This window comes from Eptatretus burgeri, chromosome 2, assembly GCF_056783735.1.
Source record: "Eptatretus burgeri isolate ZD-2024b chromosome 2, Ebu_testis_v1, whole genome shotgun sequence".
In the NCBI taxonomy this organism is placed as follows: Eukaryota; Metazoa; Chordata; class Myxini; order Myxiniformes; family Myxinidae; genus Eptatretus; species Eptatretus burgeri.
In genome coordinates, this window is record NC_140962.1 from 21,288,963 (window position 1) to 21,306,067 (window position 17,105).

General features: G+C 44.4%; 1 protein-coding gene across 9 annotated transcripts in view; it reads right to left on the reverse strand.

The window, feature by feature from the left end:
* LOC147031555 (uncharacterized) overlaps positions 1 to 13,349 on the reverse strand; it is a 93,648-nt gene extending 80,299 nt beyond the window's left edge. For 4 of the 9 annotated variants that reach the window (XR_015053540.1, XR_015053499.1, XR_015053529.1 and 1 more), the window contains exons 1-3: positions 13,335 to 13,349; positions 11,990 to 12,063; positions 10,780 to 10,883 (exon numbers count right to left, since the gene is read on the reverse strand). The gene's annotated coding sequence lies outside the window, so the exon portion shown is untranslated. Of the gene's footprint in view, positions 1 to 6,358; positions 6,383 to 10,779; positions 10,884 to 11,989; positions 12,064 to 13,334 lie in introns of those variants that run through there. The other 5 variants (XR_015053509.1, XR_015053477.1, XR_015053503.1 and 2 more) reach the window with 4 other exon arrangements.
* Between the last annotated feature and the right edge of the window lie 3,756 nt (positions 13,350 to 17,105).

A 17,105-nucleotide genomic window follows, 5' to 3' on the forward strand; every position in this document is an offset into this window, starting at 1 on the left:
GTATGTTCCCCCTCCATCCCCTCCCTTACCTCAAATGGCCGCACTGCTGATTCCACACGTGATAAAGCTGAATGTCTAAACTCGGTGTTTGCAGCTAAATCTTGTGTCCCAAACCCATCACTATCTCTACCCACTTTACCCAGTCGCACCCAACTGTCCCTGGACTCTGTATCCTTTTCTCCTGACAAGGTGGAGAGCTTGCTTTCAAACCTCGAGTCAGATTCTGCAACCGGTCCAGACGGCATCAGCCCACGTGTCCTCAAAGCCTGCTCTTCTGCTCTTGCTCACCCTCTCTCTGTTCTATTCACCCTCTCATTTTCCCAAGGTCATCTGCCATCTGCTTGGAAATCTGCTAACATCACTGCCCTGCATAAAAAAGGTGCAAAAACAGATCCCTGTAACTACAGACCAATCAGCCTTCTCCCAATCATCAGCAAGGTTATGGAATCCATCATTGCTTCAGACATGAAATCCTTCCTCTTCTCCAATGGCTTGATTTCCAATCATCAATTTGGTTTCAGACCAGGTCACTCTACCCTGGATATGCTGCTACTGCTCTCCCATCAATGGATGGAGGTCCTCAATGCCAGACAGGAAATCCGAGCCGTATCCCTGGACATATCACGTGCTTTTGACACAGTCTGGCACCCGACCCTACTCACCAAACTCTCTTCCCATGGTATTCAAGGCCATCTCCACTCATGGCTCGCAGACTTCCTCTCCTGTTGCAGTCAACGTGTGGCCCTAAATGGAGTTCTTTCATCCCCTCTTCCTGTGCAGGCTGGAGTTCCTCAAGGTAGCGTTCTGGGCCCTGTTCTTTTTCTGGTTTTCATCAATGATCTCTCGGACTCTCTGGAAAATCCTCTATTTCTCTTTGCCGACGACTCCACCCTCTGCCGTACCATCTGTCATCCCTCAGACCGGCAAGCAGCAGCTTCTTCGCTCACTGCAGATCTGGATAAAATCACAAACTGGTCCAACACGTGGAACATGTCTTTCAATCCACACAAATCTCACACTCTCACTATGTCTCTTGGAAAGGACCGTTTACAAAACCCCCCCATCCACTTTCTCAACAATCCTCTGGAAGAAGTCTTTTCTTTCAAGCTTCTGGGTCTCACTATCTGCCATGACCTTTCCTGGGAAAGTCACATTTCCAACCTTGCCTCAAAAGCCAGTCGCCGACTGAGAATCCTCCGTCGTGCAAAGTCCTTCCTCGGCCCTCTTGAGCTCCTGACTACTTACAAAGCTTTTGTCCGTAGCCTGATGGAGTACTGCTCTCCCCTCTGGGCTGGTGCTCCTGCCTCCCACCTTTCTCGACTTCACGCTGTCGAAACCAGGGCTTTTAAGATCATTGGCATCTCCCGCAATGAAGCTGAGTCTTTGGGCCTCTCACTCAATCACCGCAGGTTGGTCGGTGGTCTTTCTATCTTCTACCCGACTCCTCTCAGCCTTGCCCCCCTGCTCTCTCTGCGATTTGTCCCAACCACATTTCCACAGAGGCGCTCAAGGTCCGCCAACAACCCCTTCTGGTAAAACTACCAAAATCACGAATCACTGCTCATCTTCACTCTTTCATTCCTCTTTTTCCCGCCTTTGGAATAAACTTCCTCACTCTATTCTTTCCCATTCTTCCCTCCAGGCTTTCAAAACAGCTGTTCACCACCACCTCTTATCTTCCCCCATCCAAATCCTCGATCTTTTCTACCCCCGATAATCCACCCAAGCCCACTTCCTTCAATTCTCCTGCTTTCCTTCCTGAAAGTCCCTGTAATGTCCATCTTCTCCTCGCCATGTTCCCCGTCCCATCCCCATCCCTCTCCCTTCCACAGTTCACCTGTGTCTGTTCCCCAATGTTTTGTCCCTTCCACTCCCACCCCTCTTGTCTCATGCCTCCTTGCTGTGAGTTGTGTGTTAGCTCTCATACGAGCCTCGACCATGGTATACAAAAAAAAAAAAAAAAAAAAAAAACTCCACTCACTATGAAGAACAGAATGTCTGCTCCACGAGTGACACTCGTTCAAGGGTCAGAGTAAGCAAGACCGACGTCACAGGTGAATTGCTGCCACAGATTGTCGAGGCACCGACCGCGGCAGTTGCGTCGCCTTCTGAAAATCAGCACACTTGTTGTCAAATGGAAGATACGCAACAATTCTGCCCTATTCACAGGACCATAACATCCTCTTTCGCATAGCAGAACATTCAAAGCAAAAACATTGCAATCCAGATTCATCCTCCTTAACCAATGGAAACAAGAAAGAGAGCAATCGGAGATTGCAGACCCTTGCCAGGACTTCTTTTGTGTGGTGTTTGTGTGGCATTTGTGTACTTGTGTGTTATGTAATTAATTAAAGGTGATTCACGTTTACAGTGATGATCGTGTAACAAGACGTCCCGCTTTGATGCAACCCTGCATTGATCGGACACCTCACCCTGAGCCATTACGTTAATTATTATGATGTAATTAAATTCAGAATGGGATTAAAATAAATTCATTTCAAATCAAATGGAAGACCAAATAGGAACAGTCCTGCAATGGAGTCATCAGAAGGATCCCGAACAAGCAAAAAGCAAAGATGAAGTCATCAGGAGGAACCTGGATAGGATTTGCATTTCAACTGCTACTCCTCTACCCTCAAACACATCCAGGCAGAGCCAAGTGAGCCTTATTGCAAAAAAAAACAAACCCGGTTCAAAAAATTTAATGATCCTGGCTGCCAGACCATGTATCTGATCAAGTTGAAATTTAAACTTGTCAACACAATTATTCCCCATCACTACGAGATCACAATTGTGAAAATCATTTGTGAAGTTTCTCCTTGATCTGTCCTGCCGTTCTGAACAAGAAGATTTTTATATGTTTTAGGATAAATCCAATATGGCTGCCAAACCATGTGACCTATGATGTCGTATGTGGGAAGCTTTTGTTCCGCATGGATAGGCAGTCATATTTGTACAGTTTTGCCTCAATCTGTTCAACCATTTCAGAGAAGAAGATTTTTGAAGGTTTTATTTTAAAAACAATATGACTGTCGAATAACGTGACCGAAGATGTCCTCAAAAAAAATTTTGGTGGACCATTTTATCCCTATATGACCCTGAAATTTTTTTATACTCATCGGATGTAGCGTTCTACATATGCAATTTTGACGTCATAACGATGGCACCTATGATGTCATAAAAATCACACTCATTCCCCATGAGGAGTACTTGCTCGGTGCCAAGTTTCAATTTTTTCCTTGGTGCGGTTTCGGAGATACAGAGGTCCAAAATTTTCCAGTTTTTCTCACATGGCTGCCACACCACGTGACCTATGACTTCAAAATTATCATTAAAACATTCTACATGAGTAGTAGTCACACCAATGGTGATAATTTTGTCTAAATCCGGCAAGCGGTTGCGGAGAAAAACACGAAAGTTCTGTGCGGACAAACAGACAAACATACGGACCCAAATGCAATACCCTTTCCTTTTGGGAGGGTAAAAATATGGACCACATGTGCTCTGTCAACCAACCATTCAGCCAAGGAGTGTGAAATAACATTGTGCTGTTCGCCGTGCGACAGCACCCATCATTGCTCAGTACTCCATGATGCTAGTTGTGCTACCCTCGAGAGATGAGCAGGGAGGCAATTTATCAGGGACTCTTCAAACCCTGAGAGAGTGTCCGATGGGCTTCGAAAGCATGGCGAGGAGTGACCCTTGGTGATTAACAGGTGTGCGGACATTTGTGGTAGTTGTGCATCCAGAGGATGGTCTTGTTCCAAAATCTGTTTCATGAAAGTATTCATCGCTGGTAATCCTGAAAACTTTCTGAAAACATTTGCTGTTGGATGACCAGACAATTCGGTCTCTGAGTTGCAGCGAACTCTTTGACTACTTCAACGTGCCAAATAATCTAGTCCGCTATGAACTCAAAACCTGTTCTGGATCGATGGCAGCCAGTGGTAGGCGCGTCAGGAATCCAGTTATCAAATCTTTCGATGGAATCGTCCACCTGCCGCTCCCGGAGCTAACCAAGTATAATGCTATTCTTTGTAATTCCTCCGAGATCCCAACATCGGAGGTCACAAGGCAACATTCACAAATACATGCTATCACTGAAATATTTCCTGAACCTGACCCAGAAGCGACCATCTTGCTGTTAATTGGACGAGATGCTCCACAGCTGCTTATGGTCAGAAAATCTCGGAATGGACCACCTTATGCTTGTGGGCACAACGTATAGACCTTGGATGGGTGATAATTGGTAATGCATGTATGGATTGTGTCCATAGCTCTGAGCGAGTGGAGGCCTACTGTACCCACATTCTCGATGATGGAAGACCATCAGTCTGCTCACCATGCCATAATTGTGTCACTGTCAAGTACATCATCCTGCCACATCCCCTTTAATGTCCACCAACAAATGCTAGCAGCCGGGAAGCACAGTCAAACGTCCATCCCAAGGACTGCATACACATTGATGACCCCAAGGATTGCGTCCTGTCTGCGAAACACCAGAATGACAGTTTATAGCTGGGTCAAAAATCAAACCCACACCAGACAGCTCCAGAGGTGGGTGTGCATACATGTAGGATATCCAGCCAACCCAGAACTGTTTCTGTCCCTTTTTTGTTTCTTTTCTAGATTGGAAATGTGAACTGCTGTTTGGTTTTTATTTTTGCTGTTGAAACTGTAAAAGAGCTGTTTGTCTGCCTGTGTGTTGCCATTTTTCTCAGAGATGGCTGAACGGATCATAGTCAAACTTCCAAAGGTTCATCAGTGAGTGTCTGAGAGAGTTTTGGCTAAAACAAATCTGAAACTAGAGGGGGAGCACTCGGTAGAGTGCAAAACCTCCGCTGCCAATACTGCTCAGTCACTCAAGTGAACCTGATATCCTATTCATTCAATTTGACGTCAACAGTGCTCACAGAGTTATAGTTTGCAACTTTCCCTTTTACTTTTAACTTTTACATACTCAATTCATTCGTCAAAACTAGATTTCTTGAGACATAAATTGATTTTATGTGGGTATATCCACCTGCAGTTCCAAAATCAGCCGCAATTATAATTTTGGCATGTTTTTTTTGTTGGAAATCACTTACAACATGAAAAAATGCCAAAAAAAAAAAATCGAAATTTTGTTGAAAAAATATTTGCAAAATTTTTTTTTCTCTAACAATTTTTTTTGGGGGGGGGGTTGGAAATCACTTAAAACATGTAGAAATGCAAAAAAAAATATTCAAATATTTTTTCAAATTGGCCGCCGTAGCAGCCATATTGGATTTTTGGACCAAGTCCAAAATCTCATGGCATGATCCTTGGACGAGACCTAACCCCCCCCCCCCACCAAGTTTCGTCGAAATCCGTCGAGGAGTTTTTCCGTAATACTGTTCGCAAACAAACAAACAAGCAAACAAACGGGTGAAAACAGTAACCTCCATCCATCTTCGATGGCGGAGGTTAAAAAAAGTTTGGTTTTTTGGGGATTTTTTTTTTAATCGCTCTATCGTGCTTAAACCTTTGTAGCTAGGTGTGAAAGGAAATATTAAATGATCCCCAACCCCATTCCTTAGTGGGTGTATGGAAGTGTTTTATGCACCCACAAAAAAATAGGAAAAAATTAATTTATTTCTTCAAAATGCCAACAGGGTTAGAACAGGACTGGGCATTGTCAGGTACCCATCAGGCAATGCCGGGTAATCCTGCTCGTATCTTATATTCAAAGATACAAATGTTAAGTCTGTCTGTCTGTCTGTCTCTCTGTACCTTTCTGTCTCTCCAGCCCAAAAAACCAAAATATATTGGAAAGCTTCTCTGAACAATACACATACACCTTGACCTAAATCGCATAGTGATACCCATGTGTACAGCGGCCTGCAGAAGTATTCATCCCCTCCAAATATTTCACATATTGATGCCACCTGAGCTTATTTCATGACGCTATCAAATCAAACTTAATATTATTGCGGTTCTGCGAAGCCAGCACTCCTCCGAGGCGATGGCATACAACATATAGTGGTCCTGAGACAGTTATTTCATTAGTATTCATTTTCGATAGCCCTTCCCTTGTGTCTCATGGGTTTATGGGACAAAATGTGTTGCGAGGGCTTTTAGGAAGGTCTCCATTTCTATGCTTTATCTATTTTATTTGCTTTGCTGTGCACACAATCTTCTCTTCATGCATGCATGTCACAGCCACATAGTAACAAGAGACAGCTCATAAGCATATGCCACCAAAACCCCATTCAAACTTCGCACCATTCCCGAACCATCACCTCAGATCTTCTCTAGACTCGAACCACAATGCAACAACATTCTCATAACCATCACAATGGCCTCATAAAAATCTCTACATCCATTCAAGCTCACTTACCTCACCATAACCATTACAATGCTTCCACCACCTCACCACAACAGCTATGAATGCCACACCACAGTCACCACCCAAGACGCCCACCACTGTCCTTTGAAAATAATGGGGAACATGGACGCTACCTCCCTACCATTATAGATGCTTGTGTTTGGAACATTCTGGCATGTAGCTCAAAGTGCAAGTATGTGCTGGAATCCATTCAACATTGCCTGGATAGCCCTAGCTCCTCTCAATCGCGCTCCCTATTTGGTGTCCAGTGCATGTTCGTGAAAGCATGCAGAAAGTGCCCCCAGAAGCCCGTGGCCCGTGTTAACCTCGGAGCTCCATCGCGTGGCCGGGCTTTGGGGGTGAATGGGGCCATTTTTGGCATCAAGTCTTCGCAGGCGTGGAGCTATTACTTGGAAAAGCATCTGTGTAACAATTTGGGGCACTGGGGAATGCCTAACGACTGTCCTGATCGGACTTTGGGCTCCTCCCTCGCCAGACGTCTATAAAATACCCTGAAAAGGAGTTGTAGTCCTGAGTGCTGATTTCTGAGTTCTGGGTTGTTGAAGAGAGAGACACTTTTGGCTTTGTCAGTCATATGGTGCAGAAGGCGGAGTTGAACAGGCGGAGCAAAGCACTGAGTGAGCGAGCGAACCAAGTGCCAGACCAATCACAGTTGTCAGATCTCTATCTATCTCGCTATCTCAAACTTTCCTCATCCTATGTTTCTGATGGCACCTGTCTTGTATAATGTAAAGTTAAGATTGTAGAAGTTCTTTATATTGGTATAAGTCAGCACTGTGTCCTTTATTGTGCCTTTGTAAATATTTGCATGTTCTTTACTTCATTTATTATAAGAAATTCCTTGTGTTATAAAAGTACCCAGCTCATCCTATCTTTTCCTCCAATGGTCCAGAAAAGTCCGCACATTAGTGTTAGCGAGAAGGTCTACCCATGTGATTTCCTCTTGTTAGCCACCAGCGCACACTCACTGTTTCGCTCGGTAGTAATCCGGATGTGCGTTGAAGGCAAGAGACCCCCCCCCCCCCTTAGTGTGGCTGACCACAGGTAAGGTATCACACAAAGTAGTCTAACCCTGCCAGGATTGGCAGTACCAATCAGCATTCGTGGTTGCTTAGCCCGCTGGCATCTGTTTTATCTGTGTCCGGCAGCCTCAGGACCGGGCATTCGGGAGGGACCAGAGTGCTTCCCCCTGTGGCGAGCTTCAAACCCCAGATCCACAACAATATGTAGAGTCTTCACTAACTACTACAAAGTGATAAAGCTAAAAAAAATGCAGATAAAATGTGAATAAGTTTGATTAACAGAGAAAATCTAATGATTCTCAGTTGCGCAAGTATTCAAACCCTCTGCCTAATTAACCTGAAATCTGCCTAATTAACTTCAGGAGCAAATTATTGGTTTGAAAGGTTACAAAATAAGTGCAACTCGTTTCCCTTGTATATAATCAGTGGTTTAACTCAAAAATTAAGCTCCCTAACTTATAGAAGGAGTTTTAAGGTACAACTCACTTAGTCAACCAACAAAGCAAATATGAAGAGCAAGGAGCTTTCCAAAGAAGTCAGACATAAAGTGGTGGAGAAGCACCATTCAGGAGAGGGTTATAAGAAGAATTCAAAGTCACTCATTATCCCTTTCAGGTCAGGTATGGGAGCTTGCGCCAGAGCAGCGCGTCGCTGCGTCCACTTTCCGCCGGTACTCCAGGGGCCTCCGTCTGGCCATCCCCCAGGCAGATGCCTGGCCCATCCCCATCTCCTTGAGATGCCGATCAACCTGCTGCAACCACGAGGCACGTGGTTGACCCATTGGCCTCCTCCACTTATGAGAATCCCTTGCTGAGAGAATCCGGTGAGCAGGATCAGCGTCAGGAAAACGAGCCACATGTCCATACAGCCGCAACTGATGCTCACGGACTATCCAGGTAACAAATCTCATTTGAGTTTCTCTCAGCAACCGCTCGTTGGACATAAAGTCCAACCAGCGATAGCCAAGGATTCTCCGAAGAGACCTGGTACCAAAGGAATTAAGTCTCCATTTCAGATCCTTGGTCAGAGTCAAAGCCTCACATCCATAGAGCAAGACTGGAAGCACCAAGGACCTGAAGACTTGGACTTTCGTCCTCCCGCACAGGTACCGGCAGTACCACATCCCATTATCCATTGAATCCACGACTCACCAGGCCCGGCCCAGACGTCTATTAACCTCTGACTCACAGCCAGCAGATACATGAATATCACTGCCAAGGTAAGTGAATCTATCCACAACCTCAACATCCTCACCACAAACAGGCACAGACAGGACAGCAGCATCCAAGATGTCATTGAAAGCCTGGATCTTAGTTTTGACCCAGGAAACCTGTAATCCCAGCGGCTCCAACTCCTCATTCACCTCGAGGCCTCAAAGTGAAAATCAAGCACCTTCAGGGCCCCCAAAAGGATATCTAAAGTCTCTGTAAAGATGACTGCATCCTCTGCAAAATCAAGGTCAGAGATCTTGACATTCCCAAATGATGCACTGCAGCTTGATCTCTGACACCCTCCCTAGAATCCAGTCCATACAAGTGCTGAAAAGTGTGCGGGCCAGTACACACCCCTGATGAACTCCAGTAACAACTGGAATTAAGTCAGAGATGGTACCACCACATCTCATAGCACTCTCAGTACCAGGGTGGAGTTCAGACATCAGATCGATCAGTTTTGGTGGCACCCCACGAAGACCAAGAATCCTCCAGAGGGCATCCCAATTCACCAAATCGAACACTTTACAGAGATCAACATTGGCTGCAAGCAGCCCCTGCCGAAACTCTCATCTGCGTTTGGTGAGGACCCAAAGAGCAAGGATACGTTCAATCGTTGACCTCTTTGGTGTAAATCATGTATGATAATCCCTTTCAGTATGATGAAATCCATCATGAAGACGTGAAAGATGTATCATACCACCCAAATTCTACCAAGATCAGTTTGCCCATCTAAACTCAGCAGCCAGGCAAGCAGGAAACTGGTTTGAGATGTCACTGTAAATCCAACAAGGACTTTGAAAGATCTGCAAGGCTATATATCCGAGACGGGGGGGGGGGGGGGGGGGTCAGTGTTCATCAATCAACAATATCCTGTTCCTTCACAAAGCTGTCTTCTGTGGACAGGTGGCAATAAAGAAGCCATTACTGAAAGAGACGCATGTAAAAGCTCAGAAGGAGTTTGTGAATAAGCATATTAATGATGCTGCAGGCATGTACGTGGGGGTTGCTGGGCTGGAGAAAAAAAAATTGCAGGTGGAGAAACGTTTTGTGGTCAGATGAGACAAAATTGAACTTTTTGGTTTAAATTCAAAGCGTTACGTCTAGCACAAGCCTAACATTGCACATCACCCAGTCAACACCATCCTGACCGACAAGCATGGTGGTGGCAGCATCATGTTGTGGGGCTGAATTTTAATCAGCAGGGACTGGCAAGCTTGTCAGGATAGAAGGGACAATGGACGGGTCAAAGTGCAGGAGAATCCTTGATGAAAACCTGCTTCAGTCAGGCATGAATCTGAAACTGGGAAGGAGATTCACATTTCAGCAGAACAATGATCCGAAGCACAAAGGTAAATTACTGGAGTGGCTGAATAAGAAGAAAATAAATGTTCTTGAGTGGCAATTGGTGAAGGTAAGTCAAAGTCCTGCCTTGAACCCAAATTAACATTTTTCGCAAGACTTTAACATTGCAGCCTATCGACGATCCCCATCAAACTTGGCATAACTAATGCACTTTTCATGTCAAGAATGGGCAAAGATTTCATCATCTCACTGTGCAAAGCTGGTAGAGACCGACCGTTCCGGAAAAAAAAAAAACTCGTCGCAGTCATTTCTGCAAAAGGTGCTTCCACCAAGTACTGACCTCGGGGGCTGAATACTTTTACAACCAATGAATTTTGATTTGTACATGCTTTTTGCAGGTATTCCTCACATATAACCTCCTTGAACTATAACAGTGTTTAATTTGATCTCTTCAGTTATGAATAAAAAAGTTCATTTGGAAAAATTATTACATAATTGATAATTCATCTAAATATGGCATTATTGGTAGGGACTATGGGGTGACTGTACATATACTGCTCTAGAAATGACACTAAGTCTTTGTTGAAGCAGCTCCAGGCACTATACATGTCAAGAACAAGAGACAGGCTTTGCCTCTCCTTGACAAACAGTAGATTTCAGATCAATTCCAGTTAGATTGAACTGCTAGACTATACACCTGGCAGTTTATAAAGATTGTCAGCAAGATAAACACATTCATCAGGAAAGCAGATGAGGTGCACGAGAAACTTAAAGAGAAGTTTGTCATCACTAAGACAAATTGAAAAAAAGAACTACACATTTAGAGACATCTAGTTGGCAAAGTTGAACGATTGGGTGAGGGCCTTGTACGTGCCTGGTGTTGGTGTTGGCTTTGTCCACCGATGAATGCCGGAAGATGGGACACCCCAGCTTAACGTCCATCCGAGAGACGGCACACATATTGATGAATTGCTCTGCCTGTGAAACACCGCAATGAGTTTATAGCTGGGTCAGGATTCAAAACCAGGCTAGACAGCTTAGAGGTGAGTGCGTGTACCTCGAGGCCATAACATTCCAAGTAATCAAAGTGGGTAAAAGTAAGGCAAGCTGATCCATCATGTTTTCACGGGAATCGAAAATGCTTTACCACCAGAGCTTGTGTTTTGTTATTCTTCGACACGTAGATTGCAGGAAAAGAAGTGAAAGAAAAGGGTGAGTTTTGGGGGATTCGGGCAATCAGCTCCTTTCTACTCTTGGAACTCTGACAAGCATGGTGATGAGATTTTTAAAAAACAAATCAAATTGGTGGCAGAATTTGTCTCTGGTGGTTTTTTTTTTTTGGTCAGACATTGCTAACATTAGGTGTTTATTATCAAGTAAAGTAGAGCAGATTCAGTGTAGAACGAATATGTGGCAGCTCTATGCAGAATGTCTTGAATTGAACCAAAGTACACCTGGTATGAAGATTTAGGCATTATAAAGGAAAAAAAAAAAATTAAAAACCTCATTCTCATTTTAAGCATTACTACTTTAACAATACAGTACTGGATATTTGAGGAATGTGAGGAAGAAAGGGAATGGATTGTGCAGATAATATACTGAGCGCAGAGCTTCCCGATGTCAGACTCCAAACGACACTGCAAGTCACTCATGGCATTCCAATGTCCAGGTTAAAATGCTCACCTTTGCTGCTCCACTTGGCCAGTTTTTAACTGTTAATGTATTCCTAACTGGTAACCAGCTGAACTAATCTACCGGGACCTCCAGCACAAATTAACTTCATTCAGAACATGTTTGTGACTACGATCACATACAAAGCCTCTTTTAAATCGGTTATAGGGTGAGCAAAAGGCTGCAGTGTCAGGGCAAAACCTCGGTCACGTGGGTCCCTCTTTCTCTGCTCAAGCCATGAGAGTGAGTCGCGCAAAAATAAACCAGGAATGAGAGAAGAACGTTTGTTTACCTCTCTTCATGCAATCAAAAAAACCAAGGACAGGAATCAAATCAGAAAGTGGATATCTTGCTTATAATGGGATTTGAATGATTAAAAATCTGAAAGCTGAAAAAAAAAGCAGAGACCTAACCTCCTGGCAAATGTTTCTTCTAGCTTGAAGTGCAGTGGAGTATGGAGTGGGGTGGCCAGGGAGAGCACAGTTTCCTGGAACCAAGAGAGAGAGAGACAGAGACAGACAGAGACAGAGAGAGAGTATTCGTTTGCACTGGAGCATAAAGAGTCCAAATCAAAACCCTCCACAAATAAAGTCAGTGATGCAGAGAGTAAGAATTGGCTGTGGGATAATGCGATTTATATGGTGATGCAATGGGATGAAGAATGTGTGATGTATTAGATTTTTGTTCAAGGTATGTGGGTCTGTGTGTACACATTCTCAATCTTCTGAAAATGAAAACAGCAAATTAAAAGGGTAAAAGTGTTTGGTATATTTGAGTGGTGGCTGGATAGGATTGGAGAACCCTGTTGTTTGCTGCATGTGCCTGTTGCTGGGTGCAGCAAAACACATTGTCCAATCAGCAGTGAGCATTGATTTTACTCCATCCAATGAGGAGTGGACAAGCTCACTCACTGAATTTGCAGCAATGCATTCACAGCAGCATTTGTTATACTTAACCTGCACCAATACCTTTTGATAAAGTACAGGTAATTCAAAATCAATCTCGTTTAACTTCTCTATTAAACGAAATGGTGCTCCTTAAACAGGCATTTCATTTTCTCCATACATGCTGAGTTCACTCACATGTTGGTTAGACATGTATTATTAAAAAAAATTTAAACTCCCATTTCAATTGACATCTAACTCCCATTTCAATTGGATCAAAACAAATTTGTAATCCTTATCACATAGCTCTAAATACATATTTTATGGGTGTGTTTTGTTGGTTGCATTTTTCTTGAAAATCAATATTGTACCTTGTAAACAAATTATGAAAGGCATGGAGAGGGAGGGATTAAAGTTGATTTACGAGGCAAAAAAAAAGTTTTTCATTCAACTGGCCAGCTGTTAAATCGATGCAAAACTTCTTGAACTTTCCCAAGTAGGATCTTACATGCAATTGGACTTCTGGTTCGAGGTTTGCAATGATGGCAGGTTCTCTCAGGGGTGTCTGCCGACTTCCTCAAAGTAAAGTTTCCGGTCGTTATTTGTCACGTTTTAACTGTTTATTTTCTCACCTACATGTTTCTGTGTGTTCCTAGTTGAAAAATCGTGCTATTTTGTGAGTTTCGTCGACCTTGTCTTACCGCGTTCCATGAGGCCTACCCATCCTTCCCATCAAGGTGTACGATCGTTTTTATTTGTATTCTCTCTCGATCACCTTCAATTTTCCCCACTTTCCCAACGCCCCCATCCCTCCCAGCTAAACACTGTTTCTTGTCTTAAATTCAAAAGAAAAAATAATAAGAAAAAAAACTACCTTTCTCCCTGCGCACCAACGAGTGCCGATTCTTCTTCTTCTTCTTCTTTTTCCTTCTGCCTGCACACCATCTTTATTCCACTTGAGCTAACCCACTCTCTCTCTCCATTATCTTCACAATTTCTTCCGACAACCTTCCATTCCCGAATTTTACCTATTCTTCAAAAATCCACCAAAAAATAATAATAATCTTCCTTGAACCCTTCCTCTCTATACACCTCCTGGAACCACGTGTCTCTCTACCCTCTTCCCTTTACTTTTCCATTGATCAATCAGCTTCACTCTGCGTTTACCGTTCCAAATTCACCACACACCTCTACGATTTTACTTCAACCTTCCCTTTTCCGAATGTTATGCAATCTTTATTTAAAATAAGTAAATAAATAAATCCACCTTTGACAAAACACTTCCCATAACCACGTGATCTGTTTACACCCCCTGCGTTTACCGATCCAAATTCACCGTTCACCTCACAATTTTTTCTACAACCTTTCCATGACCTAATCTGATTAAAACTCTCTTAACATAATACTAGTACTAGTAATAATAATAATAATAATAATAATAATAACAACAACAAAAACGATCTCTTATAATGCTGCATCTTCTTCTTTCACAAGTGTGGTTCTCATTACTGTAACACAATTCACGACTTTTCTTCTATTTAAACAGACTGCTCTCAATTCGACCTCTCCTTCATTCCTTGCCTTAAAAATCCAACTGTTACAACATTTCTTCTCTCCATTTCCTGAATTCGCCTTTATTGCATCCATCAAGAAACGTCTTTAATCGCATCTCTGACCTAAAACTTTAAAAACCCCAGTTTGCTATGAATCTCGCTTTCCATCAACCATTCTTTTTTGTCCAATTTCAGTGCCAACTCATCCCTCACTCTCAAAGCAACAATCACACTCTTCTCGCTCCAAGCCTCCCTTTCACCTTTCTCCCACAACTCTCCCCACTCTCCCTTCTCCCACCATTCACCTCTCACTCCCCCTTCTTAAAATTGCTCCCCCCCTCAAATCCACAAAGCTGCCTCCTTCCCATGCCCTCTCACCTCCATCTCATCACTCCAACTCCTCAAATCCTCAACTGCCTTCTGCCCCCTCTCCCCAAGCACCACAGAGCCTTTTCTCCTCATCCCACCCCCTGTCCTAGCTATTCTGCAACCCTCCACACTTTCAACAACTCTCCTTACCTCCCCCCTCCTCCCTTGTCCTACCCTCCTCCTCCCCTCCCATCCCCTGCACCCAAAGCCTCCTCCCCTCCCTCTTCATTAACAGTGTGGACCTTAAATATCTGGGGCCTTCACTCAAATCTTACAGATCTTTCCATACAGGTTGCCACTGACAAACCAGACATAATCTGACCAACAGAAACTTTCCTCCCCCAAGACGTGTGTGACTCCCAAGTATCTCTCCCTGGTTACTCCCTCCTCCGGTATGACAGACCTGAGCCTCATCCTGGTGGAGGAGTTGCTCTCTTCATCAAACACCCCCAAGAATACCTCTGGCTATGACTTTCCCTCCACTCCCACCTCATGTTTATATGTGTACTGCACCATCCACCATACAGTTATGACTCCATTTACACCTTAATATCCGAAAACATGGACCAACGTCGATCCTCTCATCCGAACTCTCTCTTCCTCAAATGTGGCGACTTCAATTGTCATCATGCCAGTTGGCTGGGTGTGTGTACCTCTCTCACCTGTCATGGAACTTCAGCAAAAGCTTTCTACGACTCATTGGGACTGACTCAATTGGTCAATTTCAATACCCGGATCTCAACCAATGGTACTCTATCTCTTCTGGATCTGATTTTGACAAATTTCCCGAACAGAAAAACTGCAGTTTTTCCTTTGCTCCAATCAGTTCTTCTGACCACGTCCTTGTCAAAGTGGACATCTCTCTGGCTATTATCAGAGAACCACCTCACCGCCGTCGAGTCTGGCATTTCACTCAGGCCGACTGGCAGGGTTTCCAAGCAGCCAAGAAAACGAGACTGGTCTCCCATCGCAACTTTCTCCAACATCAACTCATCCTGGGAATTCTTTCAAAGAAACTTGCTCTCCTTCTTGCACAGATTTATCCCCTCTCGTCTTCAGTTGTCCTACCCTTCCTCCCGCCCTTGGTTTACTGAAGCTTGTGGCGAGGCAGTTGTCCTGAAACAACTTGCATTTGCATCATGGAAAGCAAACCAAACTGAGGGCAATCTCAGTTCCTTCCATAAAGCTAGGAACAAGTGTGTATCTACCCTCAGGAGAGCCAGAAAACAACATCTTTCTAATCTCAAATCCGAACTCTCAAACCTCTCTCCCTCCTCAAAATACTGGTGGCATCTCATCAAAGTCTGGTGTTTCTGGTGTATGTTCCTCCTCCATCCACTCCCTTACCTCAAATGGCCACACTGCTGATACCGCACGTGAAAAGGCTGAATGCCTAAACTTGGTGTTTGCAGCTAAATATTGTATCTGAAACCCAACGCTTTCTGTACCCACCTTACACAGGCACACCCAACTGTCCCTGGACTCTGTGTCCTTTTCTCCTGACAAGGTGGAGAGCTTGCTGTCAAACCTCGACTCAGATTCTGCAACCAGTCCAGATGGCATCAGCGCACGTGCCCTAAAAACCTGCTCCTCTGCTGTTGCTCACCCTCTCTCTGTTCTATTCAAGGTCATCTGCCATCTGCTTGGAAATCAGCAAACATGACCGCCTTGCATAAAAAGGTGCCAAAAACAGATCCCTGCAACGACAGACCAATTAGCCTTCTCCCAATCATCAGCAATGTTATGGAATCCATTATCGCTTCAGATATTAAATCCTTCCTCTTCTCCAGGGGCCTGATTTACGATCATCAATTTGGATTCAGACCAGGTCACTCTACCCTGGATATGCTGCTTCTGCTCTCGCAACAATGGATGGAAGTCCTCGATAAGAGACATGAAATCGGTGACATATCCCGAGACATATCGCGCATTTTTGACACGGTCTGGCACCCTGCCCTACTCACTAAACTCTCTTCCGATGGTATCCAAGGCCATTTCCTCTCATGGCTCGCAGACTTCCTCTCCTGTCGCAGTCAACGTGTGGCACTAAATGGAGTTCTTTCATCCCCTCTTCCTGTCCAGCCTGGAGTTCCTCAAGGTAGCATTCTGGGCCCTGTTCTTTTTCTGGTTTTCATCAATGATCTATCCGACTCTCTGGAAAATCCTCTATATCTCGTTGCTGATGACTCCCCTCTGCTGTACCATCTGTCATCCCTCAGACTGGCAAGCAGCATCTTCTTCGCTCACTGCAAATTTGGGTAAAATCACAAACTGGGTCCAACATATAGAACATGTCTTTCAATCCTTACAAATCTCACGACGTCTCTCCGAAAGGACCGGTTGGAACCCTCCCCCCCCCTCCATCCACTTTCTCAAGAATCCTCTGGAAGAAGTCCTTTCTTTCAAGCTTCTGGGTCTCACGATCTGCCATGACCTTTCCTGGGAAAGCCACATTTCCAACCTGGCCTCCAAAGCCAGTCGCCGACTGGGAATCCTCCATCGTGCAAAGTCATTCCTTTGCCCACCTGAGCTCCTGCCCACAATCAAAGCTTTCGTCCGCAGCCTGATGGAGTACTGCTCTCCCCTTTGGGCTGATGCTCCTGCCTCCCATCTTTCTCGGCTTCACGCTGTGGAAACCAAGGCATTTCGGATCATTGGTATCTCCCTCGATTAGGCCGAGTCTTTGGGCCTCTCACTCTCTCGCCACAGGCAGGTCGGTGGTC